At 42.2% G+C, this 26243-nt stretch overlaps 1 protein-coding gene and 1 long non-coding RNA gene across 4 annotated transcripts in view; one reads left to right on the plus strand and one right to left on the minus strand.

The window, feature by feature from the left end:
* Positions 1–26243, plus strand: part of AK5 (adenylate kinase 5) — a 238211-nt gene that overhangs the window by 147135 nt on the left and 64833 nt on the right. The window lies entirely within an intron of this gene.
* Positions 1–26243, minus strand: part of LOC137218892 (uncharacterized) — a 110819-nt gene that overhangs the window by 23936 nt on the left and 60640 nt on the right. The gene's annotated exons all lie outside the window — the stretch shown is intronic.

Here is a 26243-nt window from a genome sequence, read left to right on the forward strand (position 1 = left end):
ATTTGCACTCTCCTGGCTGGGAAGGGCAGTATTGGCCCATTCCCCTCTCCTAAATTCCTGCTTTAATCGTACCCTTTCTTGGACAATGCTACTCCTAGTGCTTAGCATTCTCTTGTTTATTTATATTTGCTTTTGTAATGAACCAACAGCAGAAAATAAGACATGATTACTTCTTCATCACACATCTCACTAGCTTTAGTTCTAGAGATTTTTAATCATTTTGATTTTCATCAGCTTTTATTTACTCTGAGAATGATTGCATTCAACTGACGTATATTTAAATTCTATAAACCAGACCATAGCTATCTGGTTGTCTTTATGTTTTCCAAAGTGATTTCAAATAGATTTACCAAAGCAGGAAGTTAATATTTATTAATTTATTAATAAAGAAAAAAAACATTGTCAGTTAAATAGATAGCACTTCTTTCTACCTGCAGCTCTTCACTATGGAAAGTGAAGTCTGGGCAAAACTATGTTTTAAAAGCTCTCTAGGAGATTTTAATGGGCAGCTGGCGTGAGACCCACTGCCACTAGCTTAGAAGGCTGATAGCTGAAAGGGATCAAGTGCCCAAAAATAGTAGAGCAGATCAAAAGCACCAGGAGCAGTGCTTTCCAAAATGTAAGAAAATATGATCTTTTCAAATTTGTTTAAATGTGAAAAATGTGTGCCAGTTCATGAAGATGACCCCAAGTCAGAGTAAGTGTAAGTGGGGTGCCAGGGATTTTGCAAGTTCCATACAGTTTTTCAGCTTTGCCTTTGCAAAGTGTCTGGTGGAGAAAACCACCAGAGAAGCTTCTAAAACAGCCAATAATTTCTCAAGATTTTCAGTTTTTAAATACCGACAAAGATTAGACTGTAGTCTCTGAACCTGCAGGAAAATGGAACTAAACCCCACTCCAAAAGCCGTTTCCCCTCTGAGCAGGGAGAGGTCTCATTCGTCATCAGCCTGAATAAAGACTTCTCAGGGGACTTCCCCAGTGGCTCAGTGCTTAAGAATCTACCTGCCAATGCAGGGGACACAGGTTCGATGTCTGGGAAGATCCCACATGGCGTGGAGCAACTAAGCCCTTGCACCACAACTACTGAGCCTGCACTCTAGAGCCCGTGAGCCACAACTGTTGAAGCCCCTGTGCCTAGAGCCCATACTCCACAACAAGAGAAGCCACTGCAATGAGAAGCCCGTGCACTGCAACGAAGGGTAACCCCAGCTCGCCGCAACTAGAGAAAGCCCGCGCGCAGCAATGAAGACCTAACATAGCCAATAATTAATTAATTAATAATTAATTTTAAAAAGACTTCTCAGGAGGTTAGCAGACTGTGTTCTGGTATTACACCTGCTGGAGCAGAGCCACCTGGACATGGGTACATTTCCCCATCTCCAAACTTGAGCTGGGGCCTAGAAGGTGAGTAGGATTTGTCCAGGCAGAGAGCGTGTGTGCAGGGAAGAGAGAACACATGTAAAAGCACAGACCTGAAAGAATGGGCAGGGCCCACAGTTCCAAGTAAGATTACCAAGCACCCCAACTTGCCTGGCTCTGTCTTGATTTAAAAGCTGAAAGTTCCACATGCTGGGAACCCCTTGCTCTTGGCAAACAGGGATGGTTGGTCACTCTAGTCTCAAAGAACGATGAGGAGTGGTGTGCAGGGCATCACTGAAGTCTAAAGCCTGCTCTTCTCACCTGTCTTGTGCAGCTTGTTCTGAAGGTCTATAAAATTCCTCTGCGTGGGCCTGTTTGACCCTCTTTCCAGTGTCTGGGGTCTGATGTCTTCCTCTCTAAAGTTTCTTTTATTTTTCTAGAGCACATCCTATAATAGCTTCCCTAAAAACAGCTGATGGAAGGTAAAACTTTTTGTCTTCCATTACTAAATGATTTTACACTTTCCTCATAATCTTCTGATGGGTTACTGGGTATTTAATCCAAGAGTGGCAGTCAGCTTTCCTCAAAATGTTGAAGGCATCATGCCATTGCCTTCTACCTCACTGGACTGCAGTCTGGGGTTATTCTGGTTTTCCATCCTCTGTCATTGTGACCTATGTCTTCCCACCCTCCCCCCATCCCTGGACGTTTTTAAAGATCTGAAGTTTCACAGTGATGAGTCTTGGTGTGGATCTTTTTTCATTCATTGCACTGGGCATTTGATGTGACCTTTCAAGGTGGAGACTCAGGTCCTTCAACCTTGGAACATTTTATAATCTTTTTTTTTTTTTTTGGCTCATTTTCTACCTTCTGCTATTGTTGTTCTTGCTTTTTAGTTAATCCTTTTTTTTGGCCACGCCCTCGGCATGTGGGATCTTAGTTCCCCAACCAGGGATCGAACGCGCACCCCTTGCATTGGCAGGGCTGAGTCTAAACCACTGGACCACCAAGGATGTCCCCTCCTCCTGCTTTATTGGATATTAGGCTTCCTGAATTGACCCTCTCATTCTCTTCTCCCATTTTCTGCCTCTTAACTTTTCTGTTACGTTTTGCTTTCTGAGAAGTTCCTTAAGCTCACCTTCCAATTGTTCTACTGAATTGATTTCAGCTATTATATTTTTAATTTTCAAGAGCTCTTTCTTCTTTTCTAACTGTTCCTTTCACATGTCATAAGTTTTTATTTTGGGCTGTAATATCTCATATATTTTCTGAGAATAATAATGTTGAGATTACTTTCTAAATTTTCCTCATTTCTTACATTATTTTTATTTCTTCTGGACGTATTTTGTTTATTTGGACCCCTTTCTTTCATATTTGAAGGTTTCTTCCTAAATTTTGGGATCCACAGCTGTCCATTTATATTAAAGTTGAGACAGGTTAACAGCTCTGTGTGTATGGGGGATCTGAAGTAGGAAGCTTTAGTCCAGCATGGTCAGGCAGTGTATTAGTTTCCTAATACTGCTATAACAAATTACCACAGACTTAGTGACTTAAGACTGCACGAACTTATCACTTATAGTTCTGGGGGTCAGAAGTTCTTAAAGTCGAGATGTCAGCAGAGCTGTCTGCCTTCTGGAGGCTCTAGGGAAGAATCTGTTTCCTTGTCTTTTCTGGCTTCCAGAGGCTGCCTGCATTCCTTAGCTTGTGGCCCCTTCCTCTGCCTTCAAGGTCAGCAGTGTAGCCTCTTCAAACCTATCTATCCCTCTGCCTCCCTCCCTTCATCCCTCTCTGACAACTACTACTTTCTTACATCTCCTATTTGGACTCTGACCATCCTACCCCTCTCTTTAAGAGTTCATGTAAGGGCTTCCCTGGTGGCACAGTGGTTAAGAATCTGCCTGCCAATGCAGGGGACATGGGTTCAAGCCCTGGTCCGGGAAGATCCCACATGCCACGGAGCAACTAAGCCCATATGCCACAGCTACTGAGCCTGAGCTCTAGAGCCCACGAGCCACAACTACTGAGCCCATGCACCACAACTACTGATGCCCACGTGCCTAGAGCCCGTGTTCCGCAACAAGAGAAGCCACCGCAATGAGAAGCCCGCATACCACAGCGAAGAGTAGCCCCCACTCACTGCAACTAGAGGAAGCCTGCGTGCGGCAACAAAGACCCAACGCAGCCAAAACTTAAAAAAAAAAAAAAAAAAAAGAATTCATGTAATTATATCTACGCCTACAGCTTCTGAGTCAGTAAGTCTGAGATACAGTCTGAGAATGTGCATTTCTTACAAGTTCCCATGTGATGCTGATGCTTCTACTCCAGGAACCACACTTTGAGAACTACATACAGATCTAATGCATACCTATGAGCATTGTCTTGTTCACCTCTATATCCCCAGCAGCTACCATAGTATTTGGCACATAGTAAGGCCTCAATTGATGGGAGCTATTATTATCATCATTACTAATATAAGGAGCTGGGGCAGGAAGAAGAGATACTATTTAAATTTGTCTTAAGTTTCTTGAACTAGGAAATAGTTGCTTAAATATCTGTGACTTTTGAATCATTAAAATTTTAATTTAAATTAAATTTAAAAAAAATTATCCTATTTTAAAGAAATAAAGCTTACAATCTTTTATCTGGTACTGTGCAAGTACCAAGTGGAAACACTGACATTCAGAGAAATCGGTGAAGGCTCTAAATCTCAGTCTTACAATGAGCAGAGTGATCATTTCAGGCTTCAGGTACATCTAGAATCTCGAAAATACGACACAGCTCTAGATCTTGTCCAAGAATATAAATTTCTTTAACAAAAGAGTCATCAAGGGCTTCCCTGGTGGCGCAGTGGTTGGGGGGCCGCCTGCCGATGCGGGGGACGCGGGTTTGTGCCCAGGTCCGGGAGGATCCCACATGCCGCGGAGTGGCTGGGCCCGTGAGCCGTGGCCGCTGGGCCTGCGCGTCCGTAGCCTGTGCTCCGCAGCGGTGAGAAGCCCGCGTACAGAAAAAAAAAAAAAAAAGAGTCATCAAGACAGAAAAAAGAACATATTCAAATGCAGGGACTGTGTCCAATGGATGCTGATAAAGTGACTCGGACCTTAACAGAATGGGTCACCATACGCACAAAATAAGCAAAGGGGTAGATAGCGATTATGTCATTCCTAGCTTCATTGCAAAAGATGAATCAGATGAAGAGCTTTTAAAATGATAATAAATGTCACAGGAAATATACAAAGCATGACAAAGAAAGAATGGGTATTTTTATGTAGACACACTCCTCCATCCTTGAAACAGGGATTTTTTACCAAACCCAGATTAGAACATTCGTTTGCTCATGTACATTAGCACCAGTAAAAATGAAAAAAACATAATACCCATTGTCTTTTGGAAGTTAATTTGCCAATCCTGCCAATCTACATTTCAAGTTGGTTTAAAATGATTCAGAGGGTCAACCAAAATATACTAGGAATATCATTTGAAGAACAGAAAATTTTCTTTGTAGAAGGACAAACAGTAATTTCCTTTGTAGAAGGACAAACAAAGTAGAAAGCATTTCTGGCTTTCTACTTTCTAAGACTATTTCCTGTCTTTCCAAGGTCCATAAGCTCTTATCCTAATAAAAAGTTGTAGACAAGAGACAAGATGGTCTATATTATCCACATCATAAACTTTAGCATTACAGCTTCCACACAAGAAGATGAACAGGCCAAGGAATACTTTCACTGTCTTGATCTGGGTTAACTTGGCCTGGCACATTGTAGGGGCTTAACAAATATTTGTTGAATAACTGGATGGATGGATGGATGAATGGATGGGTGGATGGGTGGATGGGTGGAAGGATGAATGGATGAGTTATATGTGAGTCCTGAATTTTCTGTTTAATATTTTTTTTACTTGAGTAGTACATGTTTATTTTATAGAAATTATAAGATGTATTTAAAAGGAAAAGGACGGGTAAGCTGGGATGAGGTGAGAGAGTAGCAGGGACATATATACACTACCAAATGTAAAATAGATAGCTAGTGAGAAGCAGTCACATGTGAGAAGCAATCACATGGCACAGGGAGATTAGCTCAGTGCTTTGTGAACACCTAGAGGGGTGGGATAGGGAAGGTGGGAGGGAGATGCAAGAGGGAGGAGAAATGGGGATATATGTATACATATAGCTGATTCACTTTGTTATACAGCAGAAACTAACACACCACTGTAAAGCAATTATACTCCAATAAAGATGTTAAAAAAAAGACAAATACTGTATAATATCATTTACAGGTGGAATTAAAAAAAATTTTTAAAACCCAAGTTCATAGTTTCAGAGAACAAATTTGGTGGTTGTCAGAAGCAGGGGCTGGGGGGAAGTAGGTGAAATGGGTGAAGGGGGTCAAAAGGTACAAACTTCCCAGTTATAAAATAAATAAGACCTGGGGATGTAATATACAACATGGCAACTATAGTTAATAATGTACTGTATTGCATTTTTGAAAGTTGCTAAGAGAGTAGATCTTAAAAGTTCTCATCACAAGAAAAAAAATTATAACTATGTATGGTGAAAGATGTTAACTAGACTTATGTGGTGATCATTTTGCAATATATATAAATATCAAATCATTATGTTGTACACCTGAAACTAATATATGTCAGTTATACCACAATAAAAAAAATAAAAAACTTTAAAATGAAACAAGCAAACAAATAAATAAAAGGAAAAGGATCTATAACCATGGACCCACGTTTAAACCATTTAATATGCTAACATTTTAATTTTTATAAAGAACTTTTGTGTATACATATATTTTTATAAAAATGGGATCACAGTATTTCTGCTCTTTAGTTGCCTATTTATTCACATAACACTGTTGTGAACCTCTTTCAATCCTAGTCAATATGCTTCCTCACCATTTTTGAGTAGTTGCATAAAAGTAGAAAAAACACACAATAATTGGGGAATTTTGTAGGTCTCTATACCTTAATATAATAAAACTGGATTTGCTGAAAATATTCTTGAGATAAGCTAAGAATATTATTATTAATAACTTGAACCCTGCTTTTATGAAGAAAAGTAATTTATATCAATTCTGTGGCAAACTAGAACCTCTTCATTGCCTCAGGGTATCTGAAAATTTTTTCTCTTGACTAATTTAATTGTATCCCTGCTGCCTTAACTGAAGCTTAACATCAAATCCTTTTTTATGGCATGCAAAAAATTCTGATCTTAATGGATAATCCTGTGGGATTATCATAAATATGGATTAGTTGGGTGTGAATTAATGAACCATTTCAAAAAATTACAGGAGAATGTGGGAGGGAGGACCTTCTTCTTCCCTCCTAATGTCTGAGGGAGACCCAATAACTAGCACCCCTTCTCCCTGCCTGACTTCGGAACAATTGAGAATTCTCCCAAATACTCCCCCTCTCCTCTGGAGAGGAGTAAGTGGCCAGAGCTCAGCAGAGTTAGTCTGTTAATAAGTTAGGCCCACGTTGATTTAGTGCTTTTATAAAGCATCTCATCTGAGTCAAGAAAATGTCAATATGTCAATTCAACAACTATGTATTTAACACCTACTAAATTCCGGACACAGTGCCAGATTCTGGGGTTACCAAATTTAATTAAGATTCTCTTAGTCCTTACCTTCAAAGATCTCAGGCTTGTGGGAAAGATAAGCATGTTACAAAATCATACCCTCATTATGTGAGTGCCTTAGTTAAGATTCTTTTGGTTGCAGGTTACAAAAACCTGTTTAGCTTCACCATAAAGGTAAACTTACTATAAAGCTTTGGGGACCTCTCGCACATCCAAAGAAGAATGTACCCAAGCACTTGGAACAATGCTGAATTAGGTGCTGAAAGGCCATTAAGAATTTCCCTCCACTGTATGTCTGCACCCCTCTATGCATTACCTTCTTTTCTCTCTTTGCAGACCTGTTTCTTTTGCTAGTCGTATTTACATGGTGGTCTACCAACTGGTCCAGCCAATACAGAAGCCAATCTCTCTCCATCTGAATTCATAGGGAAGGACGTTAATTGTCCAAACTTGGTTTGGGTGCACTGCTGATCCAGTCACCGGTGGCTAGAGTCACATTTTAGGGGCAGGATGGGGGCTGAGCAGAGAGTCCAATAAATATTCATTGCATTGAGAAATTATAGAAGTGCTATGAGTTAATGAGGAGGGAGCCACTTACTATGTTCTGTGTTCAAGGCACTGTGGAAGATGAAAAGATAAATAAAATTCACAACTAACTGAGAGTGTGATGTGGTGTGCACTATCACAGAGACATAACACGCTCTGTGAGCACATCGGAGAAGGAGATTAATCCCAATGAGAGGAAGGAGAGAGTTTCTTGAGTTCAATCTTAAAATGGGCCTTCTAACAAGAGGAGTTGTAGGAAGCTAGGCAGGTCATTCTAGGTAAAAATAAAAGGCTGAGTATCGAGGTTGGAAATGGTTGTGCACACAGGGGAACAGCCAGGAGGGTATGTGGGAGCAGACAATGACACAGATGAGCCTGGAGGAGTGTTGTTGACTTACTGGCAGGTCCAAATCCTGATGAAATTTCTAAGCCCTCTCTCCCCAGGACATATTTTTCTCATTTTTTCTCATTCATGAAACCAAAGTGCTGCCACTTCAGGGTCCTGTGGAGAGAGAATACTGATATCAGGCCAGGAAAAAAAAGCAACAGCTCAAGATTACCTTCTTTAAAAGCTCACTGCCACTTTCAGTTGATGAAAAATGTGTATCTGCAATTCACTGAAGGCAGTGAGTAGTCTGTTCTTGAGTTGCTGTGGCAACTGCTCAATTAAGTGAAAAAAAGGGAAGAAAAATGTACTCTAGTTGTTCTTGAGCTGAACATTCTTTTTTTAAAAAGAAAGAAAGAAGGTAACGTGTGGTGAGATATTTTCCCCAAGTCTTTCCTAAGACTCTGCGCCTCCCTTTGCATTTCAAGTAGCGTGTCCTGCTTCCCTCTCCCTGCCAAGCCAGATGCTAGGCCTGCTGTCTTCGTGGTTGGGAACGTGAGCCCCAGATTTCATCTCAGAATTTTCTGGGGTAAAATTTGCTTACCTCCAACTTCCACGGAAGTCCGCTTTTATAGATTTCTATTGTTAAGGTAGTGGAGTGGATCCTGTAAGGGAAAAGTAGGTGGGAATAGTGGGTGGGTTCTAGCACCCCAGACTTAGAACATTAAACAAGAGATGTGACTTTTCTGAAGACACAAAAAATAACTCCTGGGCTTCCCTGGTGGCGCAGTGGTTGAGAGTCCGCCTGCTGATGCAGGGGACACGGGTTCATGCCCCGGTCCAGGAAGATCCCACATGCCGCGGAGCGGCTGGGCCCGTGAGCCATGGCCGCTGAGCCTGCGCGCCCGGAGCCTGTGCTCCGCAACGGGAGAGGCCACAGCAGTGAGAAGCCCGTGTACCGCAAAAAAACCACAAAAAAACAACAGAAAAAACTCCTGCCTGATATACTAAGAAACAAAGGATATAATAAGAGCACCTTAGATGTGTACAATAATTTGCTATTTATAAAACTTTTAATTGCCTCATTTCCTCTTAACCACCACCCTCTGGCGTGGGCATTGCTCTCATCACTTTAGACAGAAGGACACCTCTAAGCCATGGTTCACGGAATGATCTTAATGCAACACGGAACCAATCATGTCACGTCCCTGCTTGTCCTCAATGCCTCTCTGCCCTTTGTTCCTGGGGTAAGACCTGAGTCCTCACCGTGGCCCTGAGGCCCCGCAGGATGCCTCAGCGCACCGTCCTCCCAGCCTCCCGACTCTGTGTCCAGCCCTGCTGGCCTCCTGCGGCTCCTCTAGGGTGTGGTCTGCTCCTCCTTTGCAGCAGCTGAGGGCTCTTCCAGCTGGGACAGACTTGTCTTTCCCCACCCACCGTACCCCCTTGCCCACTTGGCCAACTTAGCGCCCACTCCCTGACCCCAGTGCATACCAGAGCTCCTGTTTCACTTTTTTTTTTTTTTTTGCGGTACGCGGGCCTCTCACTGCTGTGGCCTCTCCCGCCGCGGAGCACAGGCTCCGGACGCGCAGGCTCAGCGGCCACAGCTCACGGGCCCAGCCGCCCCGCGACACGCGGGATCTCCCCGGACCGGGGCACGCACGAACCCACATTCCCTGCATCGGCAAGTGGACCCTCAACCACTGAGCCACCAGGGAAGCCCCAGAGCTCCTGATTTAACTTTCCTAAGACCCTGTGTTTTATATAGATCCATATTTAATATACATTTCTTTATGTGCTTATCTAATTAATATGTCTCCCCAGCTAGACATGAAGCTCGTAAGTGCAGGGACCATGTGTGTTTGCTCACCCAGGCCAGTGCTTGGCAGAGCGGGCGTCGGTGTTGAATGAAGGCCTCACTGACATGACCAAAAACACCCAGCAGTTTGGACTCAAACCCAACTCCTAGGAATCCAGCACCTTTCTTAGCATGCCACACTGCGTGGCAGGTGTTAGAAATGGAAACATTCTCCATTGGGTGAGACACTACACAAATACAAGACATTGAAATCTAGAGAAAATACAGTGTGTTCTGTGGGACCAGATTAACTTAGATGTGGACATGTGTGGCTGTATAACAAATAGTAACTCCTGGAATATGTGCTAACATAACTCCCGCGTAGAAAATAATGTCGTCTCCTCTCTTGTTCATTCATAGATCGGGAAAAGCTCACTAGGTCTTTGTATCTGATCCCCTGGCTCACGTCCAGAGGTGTGACATTGACACTTGTGTCACCCCTACCCCCAGGCCTCGGTTTCCTTTCTTGTAAAGCAGGGGTCCTGATTTCTCCTGCACAGGGTTCCTGAACATACGACCATGAGTATCCCTCTTTCCACCCTGCAATCTCTTGCACAGGGCCTGCTGCTGAGTAGTGAGTGTAATCAGAGCAGGGACAATACTCGGGAAGGCCAAGGCTGACAATGTATGTGTGTATTTGCGAAGCTAATGGTCAAAACCTTGTCTTACCTGAGCTTCCTTTATTTCTGCTTTGGCAGTTGTTTCTTTTTTCTGCGCAGCATTCTGTATGAGGGACTGAGCAGTAGTAGAGAGCAGGCTGGCTTCCTTGTCTTCTATATCTGGTTGCTTTTTGGTAGTAGATTGAATGTGTGCTTTTCCAATATGATGTTATCAGTACCTTTTAAGTATTCCCCAAATACTCTTTGCCAAAGGTTTTTCAAAAGATTATAAAATGTTTCTCTTTTCCTCCTGTGGAACTTTGTACTAAGATTTTAGAGCAAAGAAGTGATATAAAGTACAACGTGTTCCAGGAGGCTCACAGCTAGTTCATTCCAGAAACCAAACTTAGCTTCTGCATTGTCTTGGGAAAGTTATAACAGAGAGCCCAAATCGAGAGGGCAGAGTGCTTGGGATGAAGGATTTCCAAATACCGTTTCAAAATAAGAGGTGCTGTGTATCAGTGAACTACTGCTGTGAAACTGCCCAGAATTTAAAGCAACATCCATTTGTTATTTTTCTTGAGACACTAGCGTTGACTGAGCAGATCCACTGATCAAAGCTGGACTCAGCTCTCACACATCCACAGTGTGACGGTCACTTTTATGTGTTAACTTGGATAGGATATAGTCCCTCATTATTTAATCAAACACCAATCCAAGCATTACTGTGAAGGTATTTTGTAAATATGGTTTAATATCTACAATCAGTTGACTTTATGTAAAGGAGATCATCTTTTTTTAAACTGAGATATAACTGACATAATATTGTGTTATTTTTAGGTATGCAACATAATGATTTGACATATGTGTATATTGCAAAATGATCACTGCAATAAGTCTAGTTAACACTCATCACCACACATAGTTAACAAATTTGTTTTTTGTGATGTCTTTTAAGATCTACTCTCTTAGCATCTGTCAAAGATACAATACAATATTATTAACTGTAGTCACCATGCTGTATATCATTACATCCCCAGGACTTATTTACCTTAGAACTGGAGATTTGTACCTTTTCACCACCTTCACTCATTTTGCTCATCCCCCAGCCCCACCTCTGGCAACCACCAGTCTGTTCTCTGTATCTATGGGTTGTTTTATTTTTTTAGATTCCACAAAAAAGTGAGATCATATAGTATTTGTCTTTCTCCGTCTGTCTTATTTCACTTAGCATAATCCCTCAAGATCCATCCATGTTGTTGCAAATGGCAGGATTCCCTTTTTTATGGCTGAATAATATTCCATTGTGTGTATATACCACATTTTCTTTATCCATTCATCTGTCAATGGACAGTTAGATTGCTTCCTTGTCTTGGCTACTGTGATTAATGCTATGATAAACATGGGAGTGCAGATATCTTTTCAAGAGAGTGATTTCCTCAATAGATGCAGAGAAAGCTTTTGACAAAATTCAACACCCATTTATGATAAAAACCCTGCAGAAAGTAGGCATAGGGGGAACTTTCCTCAACATAATAAACGTCATATATGACAAGCCCACAGCCAACATCATCCTCAATGGTGAAAAACTGAAAGCATTTCCTCTAAGATCAGGAACAAGACAAGGTTGCCCACTCTCACCACAGTTATTCAACATAGTTTTGGAAGTATTAGCCACAGCAATCAGAGAAGAAAAGGAAATAAAAGGAATCCAAATTGGAAAAGAAGAAGTAAAGCTGTCACTGTTTGCAGATGACATGATACTATACATAGAGAATCCTAAAGATGCTACCAGAAAACTACTAGAGCTAATCAATGAATTTGGTAAAGTAGCAGGATACAAAATTAATGCACAGAAATCTCTGGCATTCCTATACACTAATGATGAAAAATCTGAAAGTGAAATCAAGAAAACACTCCCATTTACCATTGCAACAAAAAGAATAAAATATCTAGGAATAAACCTACCTAAGGAGACAAAAGACGTGTATGCAGAAAATTATAAGACACTGATGAAAGAAATTAAAGATGATACAAATAGATGGAGAGATATACCATGTTCTTGGATTGGAAGAATCAACATTGTGAAAATGACTCTACTACCCAAAGCAATCTATAGATTCAATGCAATTCCTATCAAACTACCACTGGCATTTTTCACAGAACTAGAACAAAAAATTTCGCAATTTGTATGGAAACACAAAAGACCCCAAATAGCCAAAGCAATCTTGAGAACGAAAAAAGGAGCTGGAGGAATCAGGCTCCCTGACTTCAGACTATACTACAAAGCGACAGTAATCAAGACAGTATGGTACTGGCACAAAAACAGAAAGATAGATCAATGGAACAGGATAGAAAGCCGAGATAAACCCATGCACATATGGACACCTTATCTTTGATAAAGGTGGCAGGAATGTACAGTGGAGAAAGGACAGCCTCTTCAATAAGTGGTGCTGGGAAAAATGGACAGATACATGTAAAAGTATGAGATTAGATCACTCCCTAACACCATACAAAAAAATAAGCTCAAAATGGATTAAAGACCTAAATGTAAGGCCAGAAACTATCAAACTCTTCGAGGAAACATAGGCAGAACACTCTATGACATAAATCACAGCAAGATCCTTTCTGACCCACCTCCTAGAGTAATGGAAATAAAAACAAAAATAAACAAATGGGACCTAATGAAACTTCAAAGCTTTTGCACAGCAAAGGAAACCATAAACAAGACCAAAAGACAACCCTCAGAATGGGAGAAAATATTTGCAAATGAAGCAACTGACAAAGGATTAATCTCCAAAATTTACAAGCAGCTCATGCAGCTCAATAACAAAAAACCAAAAAACCCAATCCAAAAATGAGCAGAAGACCTGAATAGACATTTCTCCAAAGAAGATATACAGACTCCCAACAAACACATGAAAGAATGCTCAACATCATTAATCATTAGAGAAATGCAAATCAAAACTACAATGAGATATCATCTCACACCGGTCAGAATGGCCATCATCAAAAAATCTAGAAACAATAAATGCTGGAGAGGGTGTGGAGAAAAGTGAACACTCTTGCACTGCTGGTGGGAATGTGAATTGGTTCAGCCACTATGGAGAACAGTATGGAAGTTCCTTAAAAAACTACAAGTAGAACTACCATATGACCCAGCAATCCCACTACTGGGCATATACCCTGAGTAAACCAAAATTCAAAAAGAGTCAGGTACCAAAATGTTCATTGCACTCTATTTACAATAGCCAGGAGATGGAAACAACCTAAGTGTCCATCATCGGATGAATGGATAAAGAAGATGTGGCACATATATACAATGGAATATTACTCAGCCATAAAAAGAAATGAAATTGAGCTATTTGTAATGAGGTGGTTAGACCTAGAGTCTGTCATACAGAGTGAAGTAAATCAGAAAGAAAAAGACAAATACCGTATGCTAACACATATATATGGAATTTAAGAAGAGAAAAAAATGTCATGAAGAACCTAGGGGTAAGACGAGAATAAAGACACAGACCTACTGGAGAACGGACTTGAGGATATGGGGAGGGGGAAGGGTGAGCTGTGACAGGGTGAGAGAGAGTCATGGACATATACACACTAACAAACGTAAGGTACATAGCTAGTGGGAAGCAGCCGCATGGCACAGGGACATTGGCCCGGTGCTTTGTGACCGCCTGGAGGGGTGGGATAGGGAGGGTGGGAGGGAAGGAGACACAAGAGGGAAGAGATATGGGAACATATGTATATGTATAGCTGATTCACTTTGTTATAAAGCAGAAACTAACACACCATTGTAAAGCAATTATACCCCAATAAAGATGTTAAAAAAAAAAGAAGAGAGTGATTTCATCTCCTTCATATAAAAACCCAGAAGTGGAATTGCTGGGTTGTATGGTAGCTCTCTGTTTAATTTTTTGAGGAACCTCCATACTGTTTTCCATAGCAGCTGCACCAATTTACGTTTCTACCAATAGTGAGATTATCCTTGATAATATGGATGGGCCTCATCCAATCAGCTGAAAGGCCTTAAGAGCAAAACTGAGGTTTCCCTGAGGAAGAGGAAATTCTATGGTCTACAGCGTCACCTCCTGCCCTAGAGTTTCCAGCCTGCCAGCCTGCCCTCTAGATTTCAGAATTGCCTAGCCAGCCTCCACAATTGTGTAAGCCAATTCCTTGTAGTAAATCTCTGATAGAGATAGAGATACGTAGGTAGAGTTATATCCTGCTAGTTCTGCTTCTTTATAGAACTCTAACTGGTCAACTGCTGGGTCAGCCAGGGCCCGGCTGGTCTAGGATGGCCTCTCTGGGATGAATGGAACTCTGTTCCACACGGCCTCCCATCCTCAAGCAGGCTACCTCAGATTCATCCTCATGGCAGGGGCGGGGGACCAAGGGAGAATGTGGAAGCAAGAAAGGTTCTTGAAGCATAGCCTCAGAAATGGCACACCAGCACTCTTCCTCATTCTGTTGGCTGGAGCAAGTCTGATTGGCACAGATTCAAGGGCATGGAATGAGACTCACCTCTCAATGAGAGTATGTGCAAAGTGACATTGCAAGGGCAAGAATGCAGGGAAGAGAGAAAATGTGAGGCCACAGTTGCCACTAACCTATCACAGACTGTTTGATATGATGATGCAGAAAAGGAACAACCTCAAAATTATTTTGTAACAATACACACTACTATATATAAAATAGATATCTAATAAAGACCTACTGTATAGCACAGGGAACTCTACTCAGTACTCTGTAGTGGACTATATGGGAAAAGAATCTTTAAAAAAAGAGTGGATATATGTATATATATATACATATAACTGAATCACTTTGCTGTACACCTGAAACTAACACAACATTGTAAATCAACTGTACTCCAATATAAAATTTTTAAAATTATTTTGTAACAACCTTTTCCCTCTTTTTAAGGCAGTAAAACTATAAACTAAATAACTATATAAAACGATATAAAACTATAAACTAAAATATTCAGAGCCTTAATTTTCTCACTTGCAAATGGAGGATAGTATAGCCCACCTCATGATATTAGCATAAGAATAATGAGATATCTGTGAAAGCAACTGCAGTAGTGCCTGGCAGAAACTCAACAAATGATACTTCTCTTTGATGGTAACACTTGAGCACCTACTGCGTGCTAGAAAAGAGAAGGCAAATATATTTGAGGCACAGGACTGGACATTTTTTAAGTGTTTTTGCAGCGTCATTACACATAGGTAGAATCAATGGATAAAGAAAATGAATGCATATACAATGGCATATTATGCAGCTGTAGAAAAGAAAATCTTGTCATTTGTAACAACCAGGATGGACCTTGAGGGCATTGTGCTAAGTGAAATATGCCAGATAGAGACAAACAAATACTGTATGACCTTATTTATATGTTTAATCAAAAAACAAACAAATTCATAGGTACAGAGAACAGATTGGTGGTTGCCAGAGGTGGGAGGTAGGATCAACAGGTTCAAACTTCCAGTTAGAAAATAAGTAAATCATGGGGATATAAGGTACAGCATGGTGACTATAGTTGATAACACTGTACTGCATGTTTGAAAGTTCCTGAGAGAGTAGATCTTAAACGTTCTTATCACTATGAATGGTAACAAATGCTAATTAGATTTATTGTGGTATCATTTTGCTTATACAACTATCATTATGTTGTACACCTGAAACTACTATAATGTTACCTGTCAATTGTACCTCAATAAGAAATATTCATAGATAAAAATTATTTTTAATACAAAATAATTATTTGACAAAAAGCTTGGTCAGTATGTGGTGATGCCAAAACAGTGTTTGAATTTTCAAGGAAAAAAAACACCGTATGGATGCAAACACAACCCAATCCCCATAATTTGTCTCCATGGTTTTGAATTTTCTTATTTTAATGGCACATTTAGAAGCTGTAGTTTTGTTTTGTTTTTGTTTGTTTGTTTGTTTGCGGTACGCGGGCCTCTCACTGTTGTGGCCTCTCCCGTTGTGGAGCACAGGCTCTGGACGCGCAGGCTCAGCGGCCATGGCTCACGGGCCCAGCCGCTCCGCGGCATGTGGGATCTTCCCAGACCGGGGCATGAACCCGTGTCCCCTGCATCGTCAGGCAGACTCTCAACCACTGCACCACCAGGGAAGCCCAAGAAGCTATAGCTTTAAATGTTGGTGCCCAGGTTTTGGAATCAAACGGACCTGAGTTCGAATCTCAGCCCTCACATTAGCTCCATGACTCAGGCACCTCCCTTAACCCCTAAGACACAGCTTCAAATATGTAGACTGGGAACAATAGCACCTTTTTCAGTAGGCTGAAAATGAGAAAATGCCCAATAAACGTAGTTATTGTTTTATAACCAATATGATAAAATGATGGAAACATTAGTTCAGGGTTTAGAATGCACTGAAATGCTTTTGTTTTGTTTTTTTAATAAATTTATTTACTTATTGATTTTTGGCTGCTTTGGGTCTTCATTGCTGCATGAAGGCTTTCTCTAGTTGTGGCGAGCGGGAGCTACCCTTCGCCGCGGTGTGCAGGCTTCCCATTGCAGTGGCTTCTTGTTGCTGAGCATGGGCTCTAGGTACACGGACTTCAGTAGTTGTGGCTCGCGGGCTTGGTTGCTCCGCGGCATGTGGGATCTTCCCGGACCAGGGCTCGAATCTGTGTCCCCTGCATTGACAGGCAGAATCTTAACCATTGCACCACCAGGGAAGCCCCTGAAATGCTTTTTTAAAATTGTCTCCACTGCCTACTTCACCTGTTAGCCTTTTTCCCCAAAAAAACTAACTCTGCACATCGGGGTGTTATTGCATCAGCAGGTTGGGGTGTTTAGAGACGCAAATTCTGTACCTGGAATAGTCTGGAAGTTTATCCGTGAACCATCGAACTTGCTGATCTTAGTCTGTCCACAAAGACTGTCAGTGCAAAGTGGGTAGCATTAAGTAAACAACTCACAACTTAAGCGGATGATAAGGAATATAAAGGAATCATAATTTGTAATGGAAAAGCAAGAAAAGCAGCAACAAAGCGTCCTTCCTGGAAACTGTAAGACTGGCAGTTTCAGCACGTGTACATGCCGGACCTGTATAGCGGCCAAATGCTTAGAGTACTGAACTAGGGTCCTCCAAAAGCTCTAAAAGCATGTTGATTTTAAGTCTGGATTCTGAACATTATTAACCTTTAATAACTTCTGTATCAAATTAGTGGTAAATGCCTTCAGGTAGAGGCAAAAACTGAAATTCTATATACTTGCGCCATTGTTCACCCAAGAAAGGATTTTGCAACTGTGGATAAATTCAGTAGGATTCAGTGAGGTTGCCTGCACGTAACCTAACTACAGTTGGCTTAAACAATTTAAAAGGTGGTTTTCTCTCTTAACCGCAGTCCAGGGATAAATGGTTGTGGGGTTGGTGCAGCAGTGGCCACACACAGTCAGACTGGTTCCCTCTTTCCTATCTGCCCTTCTCGGCATGTGGGCAGACCTCCCTTCAAGGTCACAAGATGGCAGCAATGCCCCCAAACAGCGCTTTTCCCCACACAACCATTTGCAAAACTGGAATGGGTGAGTGAGGCTGATTCTCCCCATGTGGGTCCCTCTCTCTTCTGAATAGGGAGGAAATCTCTCCTCTGAAGCACCCACCCCTCAAAGATTGCTTTTTACATGCTTTTGGCCCAAATTTGGCCACAAGCCTGTACCCATCATGCAGAGGAAGAGGGAGGTGTCTGCAGCCTGCAAGAAGAAGGTGGGCTGTTGAGTAGGGGTCTAGGGGTGTCTGCCGAAGGGCTTAGGGAGGAGGGCAGAGGAGGTGGCTCTGGCAGAGCTCTGGTGCTGTCCATGCCACCTCCACCCAGAGTGGCTCCATTCTTCTTCCACATAGAATCCTGCTCAAATAAAAGCTTCTGTGGATAAACATCATCTGTAACCCTTTGCTACAAACTCAAATACCTAATATACTAATATACTAATACCTGATATAAGTCAGTGAGTCAAAATTATTTGTTCACTATTACATTCCCAGCATCCAGGATAGTTCCTAGCATATAGGAGGAGCTTGTATTCATTTCTTATTGCTGCTATAACAAATTGCCACAAACTTGGTGGATTAAAATAACACAAATTTGTTATCTTACAGTTCTGGAGGTCAGAAATTCAAAACGGGTTTACAGGGCTAAAACCAGGGTCCCGGCAAGATAGCATTCCTTCTGGAGTAGTTGGGGGAAATCCATTTCCTTGCCTCTTTCTGCTTCTAGAGGTTGCCCACATTTCTTGGCTTGTAGCCACCTCCCAGCAAATGGCATCACTCCGACATTTTCTGCCATCACATCTTCTCTGATTGCGTCCATCAGTCCTGCCTCTCATAATGATCCCTGTGGTTACATTGGGCCCACCCAGATAATCCAGGATGATTTCCCTATCTCAAGAACCTTAACTTAATCATATCTGCAAGTCACTTTGGCCATGTAAGATAACATATCCATAGGTTCCAAGAATTAGGAGGTGGACATCTTTGAGGATGTGCATATCATTCTGTCTACCACAGAGCTCAATAAATATTTGTAGAATTGTTGAATGAACAGTAGAATCTCAGCATTGGAAGCTGCTTTAGACAGCATGTAGTCTAACCTCTTACAAGGTCTAGGAATCTCCTCACTGGCAGATAGTCATTCCATGTCTGCTTGAATACTTCTGGTGCTGGGGGCTCTCCACCTTCCAAATTAACCTTTCCACTGTTGGACAGCTATAGATCTTAGACATTTAGACCTTTCTTCCTTAGGTTACTTCTGCCCTTCTTTCCGGAGAAATCTACACATTGTATCTTCTATATGACTCTTCTTCCCCAATTTTGGAGGGAAAAAAAATGACTTATTGTCTTTATCATTTACAAATCTTCACTTAGCACATCTCCATCTCAGTAACTGGGGTTACAAAAAGATGAAAGACAGCCTCCAATCTTCAGGGGGGTTATTGTGAAAGTGAATCCTACACATAAGAAGTTAAATAACAATACAGTTAATGAGTTCATCCATGTTAAGTGCTCAGTACTGTGCTTGGCATGTAACAAGTGATCCAAAAATGTTACCTGCTCCTGTTGCTGTTATTACCATTCACAGATGCTCTGGGTCAAATTACTGATGCACCTGGAGTTCGCTGATGCAGCAGTGACTGGAGAAGGCTCAGGGAGGAGGAGGGTTGGGAGGAGAGGCAGAATGTAAACAAACTTAGGGTAAAGGGGAAGGAATTCCACGCCAGACAAACACAGAAAGCAGGTGTTCAGAGGCCAGATTAAACAGGTCAAGTTCTAGGAAAATGAATAGATTTATTTATCTCATGTAGGGTTTATCTTAACTAGCTTGGGCAAAACAGCATGAACTTTATCCAAGTTGTAGATAGCAGCTGTAGATGGCAACTACCCCGCAGTCTCTCCAAGTTCTCTGCTCCTGAACCCTTCCTGGGACTTGTAGAGACTTAAGCCCCATGGTCTCAAGTCTAGTGATTGCTTCTAGTGGAAAGAACACTTCTTTCGACCTGCCTCTTTGATTCCCAACTCCAGCCTGGAGATCATCTTTAGCTCCTCTTTGCTCTATGCTCCACGGCCACTAACTAACCCTGTCCCACTCCTCACTCAGCCTTACCCCCTAAAACCTCAAGGAACTGAACACAGACATTGAAGTTGGAGAATAACGAAAGTGAGAGAAGTAGAGGCAAGGTCAGAGCTAGACTGTAGATGTACGGGTGGTCCATGGAAAGCTGTTTGTTGCATCTGTAATGGTGATAGGCATGAAGTACTTCAGGCCACTGAGAAAGCAGAGGGCACACCCGTGACGAGCAGAGGACTCAGAAGGAAGAGGAATCAGGAGGAGTTTGCAAGGAGTTCTTCCAACCCTCCACTTGCTCACCCCATCCAGATATGCCTTCTCCCAACCTTACTTCCTTTTTGAAGAAAGATGGTGGGACAAAGGATGATGAATGATTCTGTACAATATTTTTCTCTCTGAAAAACACATGAACACACATACAGTATGCTTTAATCTAATAATCTGATTTTCCATTTTGCTGAGGCTATCTCATAAAGAGCCTATATCCTCATAGCATCTACAAAAGTACCCAAGACAGGCCAGTATGCTCTGTAATTCCCAATGATTGACACTAAGCTTTGCCATTTTATTTCTGTTTCATAAGGAATCAGAAAACAAAGTGGCAAAGGCCAAATAATTCTCCTTAGTAAGACTCTAGTCAGGTGTGACTTTATGGCCAACATTCACTTTAAATGAGATGAAATCAGAATGAGAACTTTGGTCCCTTCTTTAAACCACCAGCCTTGCAAAGCCCTAGGGCCAAATCTGGCACATGAAGCCAAGACCAAGTGTTTCCTCCTTACTCTTCCAGCAATGAGTTGAGTTGGATGTATTTTTAAGATGATGAAAACAGGAACTTACAGGAAAACATCAGGGAAAAACTTCTTTCTTTAAAATTTCTCATTAGAGACACAAACATTTCAATTTATACATAAAAGAAGAAAATTATCATTCCTCCTCAAGAACTAGATCTGTAAACCACTATTTAAAGTAGTTTAAATAAGCAATTTAATAAGATGGGGAAAAGGCTAGCCTAGCATCCCCTATATTTTTTCCTCCCTGTTTACTCAATTATACAAGTACTTCCACAGCAAGACCTCTAATTGTGTAGACTTCAGTGAAAGAGAAATGGAACTTGCTGTAAAATAAATTATTGGGTGTAATTAAATTACATACCACTTCCCATACTTTTTTTTCCAAATTGCCCATTACTTTAAATGAAAACATTTTTAGAAAAGAACTGTAAACACTCAAAGCATTTCTCAAGGACCATTCTCCCTTCTTCCTGCTGATACAATGTAGGCATTGTTCCATTTTCCAATATTCTCCTGCTGAAGATCTGAGGAATTTCAAAACTTCATTCACCAATAAAACTTGAGAGTTCCATTTTCAAATCACTTGCTGAGCAGGATCCAGCTTCAGTCCCTCTTTTAGCAGATGAATCCATCTTCATCTCTATTCATGTGACACCATGAGCGTTCCCTACCCTGCTGTGGTGCAGTCGCTCGATATACTCTGTCCTCCTGCACTCGACACACAGACAAGTCATCACCCTCCTTCTGGGGCAGCAGGAGAGGTGTTTAGAACACGAGCTTGGGAATCAGGGAACCCCACTGGCTGGAGCATCCTGCACGAGTCACATAAGCTTTCTGAGCCTGAGTTTCCCCATCTGAAATATGGGAAATAGCAAACCTGCCTACCTGCTAGTGTTTTCTGGAGGACCAGATGAAATCACACATATTGCAAACACTCCAAATGTTACCCAAAGAGCAGTTCCGATAACCTTTTTTTTTTTTTTTTTGCGGTACGCGGGCCTCTCACTGTTGTGGCCTCTCCAGTTGCGGAGCACAGGCTCCGGACGCGCAGGCTCAGCGGCCATGGCTCACGGGCCCAGCCGCTCCGCGGCATGTGGGATCTTCCCGGACGGGGGCACGGACGCGTGTCCCCTGCATCGGCAGGCGGACTCTCAACCACTGCGCCACCAGGGAAACCCCCCGATAACCATTTTTAAAATTGTTTATGTGAGGTGTTTTGCTGGTTTTGTTCCTTAACAGGCATAAAGAAAGAGAATCCAAAAATCTCATTTTCAGGCTCCAAAATGGGGACATGGTACTGTTTTATTTGTTCCTTTTTGCTTATTCTTCTTTCCTGTTAAGATTCTGGTTCTCAGTAAAGATGAACCCTTCTGAGAACTGCAGGACCTTTTGCATCTCAACCCCAGCCCTACTTCCCTGCTATTGCTTCTTATAATCAGAGATAGTGTCTTTAGACAAATTTAAATAGAAAATCCTCATAGGCCATTTCATGGGTCATGATCCTCCCAGAATTTGCATGATCTGCTTAGTACTAGTTGAAGTACGAAAAAGTTAGAAAACACTGCTCCTCACATTGTCTCAGAAACTACAGAATCTCTTTGAAATCAATTTTTTTTGGATTTTGAAAATAAATTAAAAATGGATTTTTATCTGGGCTCAGTGCCAGAGAAAGAAAATAGTTTTTTCTTTGCAGTATTTGTGAATTTTAGGGCCAAAAATTAATCTTTGCTGTGACCTTTTATTATTATATAAAGCCTCTTTCTCATAATCCCACTTGAAGCTATACACATTTTTTATGCCATGAAACACACACACTTGTTTGTTTGTTTTTTTAATCTATTTTTTGGCTGCATTGGGTCTTCATTGCTGCGCACAGGCTTTCTCTAGTTGTGGCGAGCGGGGGCTACTCTTCGTTGCGGTGCGCGGGCTTCTCACTGCGGAGGCTTCTCTTGTTGCAGAGTATGGGCTCTAGGTGCATGGGCTTCAGTAGTTGTGGCTTGCGTGCTCTAGAGCGCAGGCTCAGTAGCTGTGGCGCAGGGGCTTAGTTGCTCCCCGGCATGTGGGATCTTCCCAAACCAGGAATTGAACCCGTGTCCCCTGCATTGGCAGGCAGATTCTTAACCACTGTGCCACCAGGGACATCCACACACACGCTGTTTAATACAAACGAGAACTAGGAAAACACTCCCCAAATGACCTACTACTTCCCTCTCTTTCCCAGGGGAGGTTTTGTTTTGTGGTCCCCAAAAGGATTTTAAAAATCAACACCGTCTACTCAAGGAGGGGCAGTAGAGGACCTGATGACTGCCCCCCCCACACACACACACACATAACAGTAAGAGGATGCTGATGAGGAAATGTAGCTTGGTATCAGGGCACTGAGGTCAGTCCTCAGCTGTAAAGCACTGTTTAAGTGTCAGCTTCATATTATGACATGATCTGCTTGTGACAGGGCCACTGGTCCCGTAACCAGGAGCAGATGCTGTGCTGACATCAAAGCAGGATGAAGAACTTCACCATAGATGGTGAACCATCTATGAAGCTATGTTGTTTTGATCTTGCCCACCAATAATTCAATAATTCAAGGCACTGGGAGCGACCAAACATCCATATCTCAAGGTGAAGATAATAGGACCTCTGATCCAAAAGGAAAACACAAACACACACCAATTAGCTGCTCTTCCTACAAAGAATACCAGAATCCAGCCTTGCAGAAGGAGTTGCTTGCCTACAGATCCACGCAGAGAAGTAAAGTTGAATGCAGGTTGCTTTTACTCTCCTACGGCTCTGGCTTGACTGGGAATGAGGGATAGAGACCAAAACCAATCTGTAGTCCAAATCCAGCTTCCCCATAAAGCCACCAATCCTACCCTGAGGTTCTAAATGTGCTCAACAGGATTCTAGATTTCTCACCATCAACTACCAACATATTATCAAATACCGAGCACACAAAAAAAATGTGGCAACCTGAGTTGGGTTTTGGGGGCTAGTGGTTTTGCTGCAGGCTTTCCTACCTTCGCCAGTATTAACAGCGTCGTTGCAGGCTGTGTCTGGGTTCCAGACTAGTGAGTCACAAATGGCACTTACATAAATCTGTGCCTGTTTTTGTACTACCTCTCTTTGTAAGTTTCTTCATACTTGGTATGCCACTTCTTGCCCCGAAAGCCTAGGTTTACACTGCAGAAAGTCTTCTATGTCTCACTGTACCCACAAAGTCTAACCCCGCATTCAGACTTACAGGCAACAAAGGGCTTAGTGGATAGAGCAGCAACAAGGTAAAAGGCTGCAACCCCCAGAGGCACCCACAGGTACCCAGGGTGGAACTCGGTTGTTGGTGGGTTGTGTTTTCTCCAAGAATGCCTCACAGAAGATGCAGCTACAGTGGAACTGGATATAAACACCTTATCAGCCATTTCTCCAAGAAGCTTATCTAACATTTTGCACCTTATATAACTGACATTCTGAAATTAATGCCTCTTATGCAGAACACACCTAGCATTTGAAAAGAAAAAGAAGTAGGGCCCCCGGAGGCTGTATGACATCTTTTCACCAAAACCAGAAGTGTTTGCCTTTCACTGGTTGTTTCATGTATGTGTGTGTTTAGATGTCAGATAAATTTTATCTACAAAAGATCAATTGTGAAGTTTATTGGGCATCACCGGGAAATAACACCCTGCAATCAAACATCCCATTCACCTGGGTTTTCATGTCACTGAGTGCAGTGCAGCACTTTCCTGATGGAGAGTGTCTGACGGTTGCATCTATGCTCCAGAAACTTGTTCACTATCAATGCGTTCATGGAAATGAAGCTGGGGCTCATCTGAAGCACTTGGGCAAACAGAACAGAAGACTGTGAATAAGACCTGTGGATAAAAGCAGGTCAGACTCAAGAAGCCAAATATAGGTCAGAAAGGCCCTTTTATAACCTGGTGCATTGTTTTATGAATTCAGATTAACCCTGATCAAACTCCCAAGACATGATAGCCAGGTACAAGAAAGGTCTGTTACAGTTTGGTCTATAAGGTGGGTGTAAGTCTGATAATTCAACAATAATATTAAAAATTGAGAGAAAAGGGGCTTCCCTGGTGGCGCAGTGGTTGAGAGTCCGCCTGCTGATGCAGGGGACACGGGTTCGTGCCCCGGTCCGGGAAGATACCACATGCCGCGGAGCAGCTGGGCCCGTGAGCCATGGCCACTGAGCCTGCGCGTCCGGAGCCTGTGCTCCGCAACGGGAGAGGCCACAACAGTGAGAGGCCCGCGTACCACCCCCCCCCCCCCCAAAAAATTGAGAGAATAGACCTCATGGTTTCCTCTTAACGTTACCTGAATATATTCAATAGCTGTTTGACAAGCAATAAGCAGAGTCTGATTAAACGATTCTTTTCCAACAAAGGCTACTGAGCCTCTTTCTATGTAGCGGCATCTTAGGCAAACATATTAATTGCTTCAAGTAGGTCCCTGTCTCATGTGGGCTTCCCTAGAAGCAGAGGCTAAGATGGGGATTCTTTGCAAGTGTGTTATTAGGTGTGCTCTTGTGAGACAGGGAGAGACGCAGGATAGGGCAGGGGGAGAAGCCAGCTGGATATTAGCTTCAACTTGATCTCAGGGGGACCACTGGGGAACAACTTATACCAGAGTCATCCAAGCTTGAGGGAGGGACCAGACTCCTGTGTGCTCTTAGCAGCAGCTGGGGGATGGGTGTACCAGCCAGCTGAGCAGCAGGACACTAACAGGTCCACTATGGTAGCTAAGATGATGGGACTAAATCTCTAGGAGCCAGACTGTGTGGTAGGAGATGTGGTTCTCATCCCAACCCTGGCCTCACTAATGACATGATGATATGGCCACGAGCCCCTCACATGGCCTCTGCAACTACCAATTTCCTCATCTGTAAAATGGGAGAGCAGGGGTGGTAGAGTTGGATTAGACGATCCCTGCACAATGTGAAATGCAATGATTTCAGTAAAGGTAGTGGGCGGAGGCTCACTGAGGAATAGTGGATGTTTTCTTCTATTCATGGAAAGGAGTTAATTAATGTAAATGTGTCCCTGAATAACTAGTCCATTGAATACTCTTCCCTAACCTGGAATAGCTCTGGATACACAGGCAAATCTAGGAAGACAAGCAATAAAGTTGCCCTGAAGGCGTATGTTCTAAAAAAGGATGGCAAGGCTCTGTTTTCAAACAAAGTGCTTTTGTGGCAGTTTACCTAAAGGGAGCATTAATACAACCAGGCAACCTCATTTAACTGACTCCTGTATCAAAGCAAATTAGAGGCAAGAGGCTGGAGTAAAGCATGAGCCAGAGACTGTCCCTGAAAAACTACACAGCCTCTAGGGAGAGCAGTTTGGAAACATCTATCAAAATTATAAATACATTTATTCTTTGCCTGCACAGCACGCTCTCTGGGAATTTATCCTACAGGTATATTTGTGTGAAATGACATTTATATGAGTTTATTCATTGTGCTACTTTTTCAAAAATAGTCCAAGATTGCGAACAACTCAATGGTCCATCAATAAAGAACTAGTTAAAAACAATAACAACTATGGTACCTTCCATACACAGTGGAATACTGTA

This window comes from Pseudorca crassidens, chromosome 2, assembly GCF_039906515.1.
Source record: "Pseudorca crassidens isolate mPseCra1 chromosome 2, mPseCra1.hap1, whole genome shotgun sequence".
NCBI lineage: Eukaryota > Metazoa > Chordata > Mammalia > Artiodactyla > Delphinidae > Pseudorca > Pseudorca crassidens.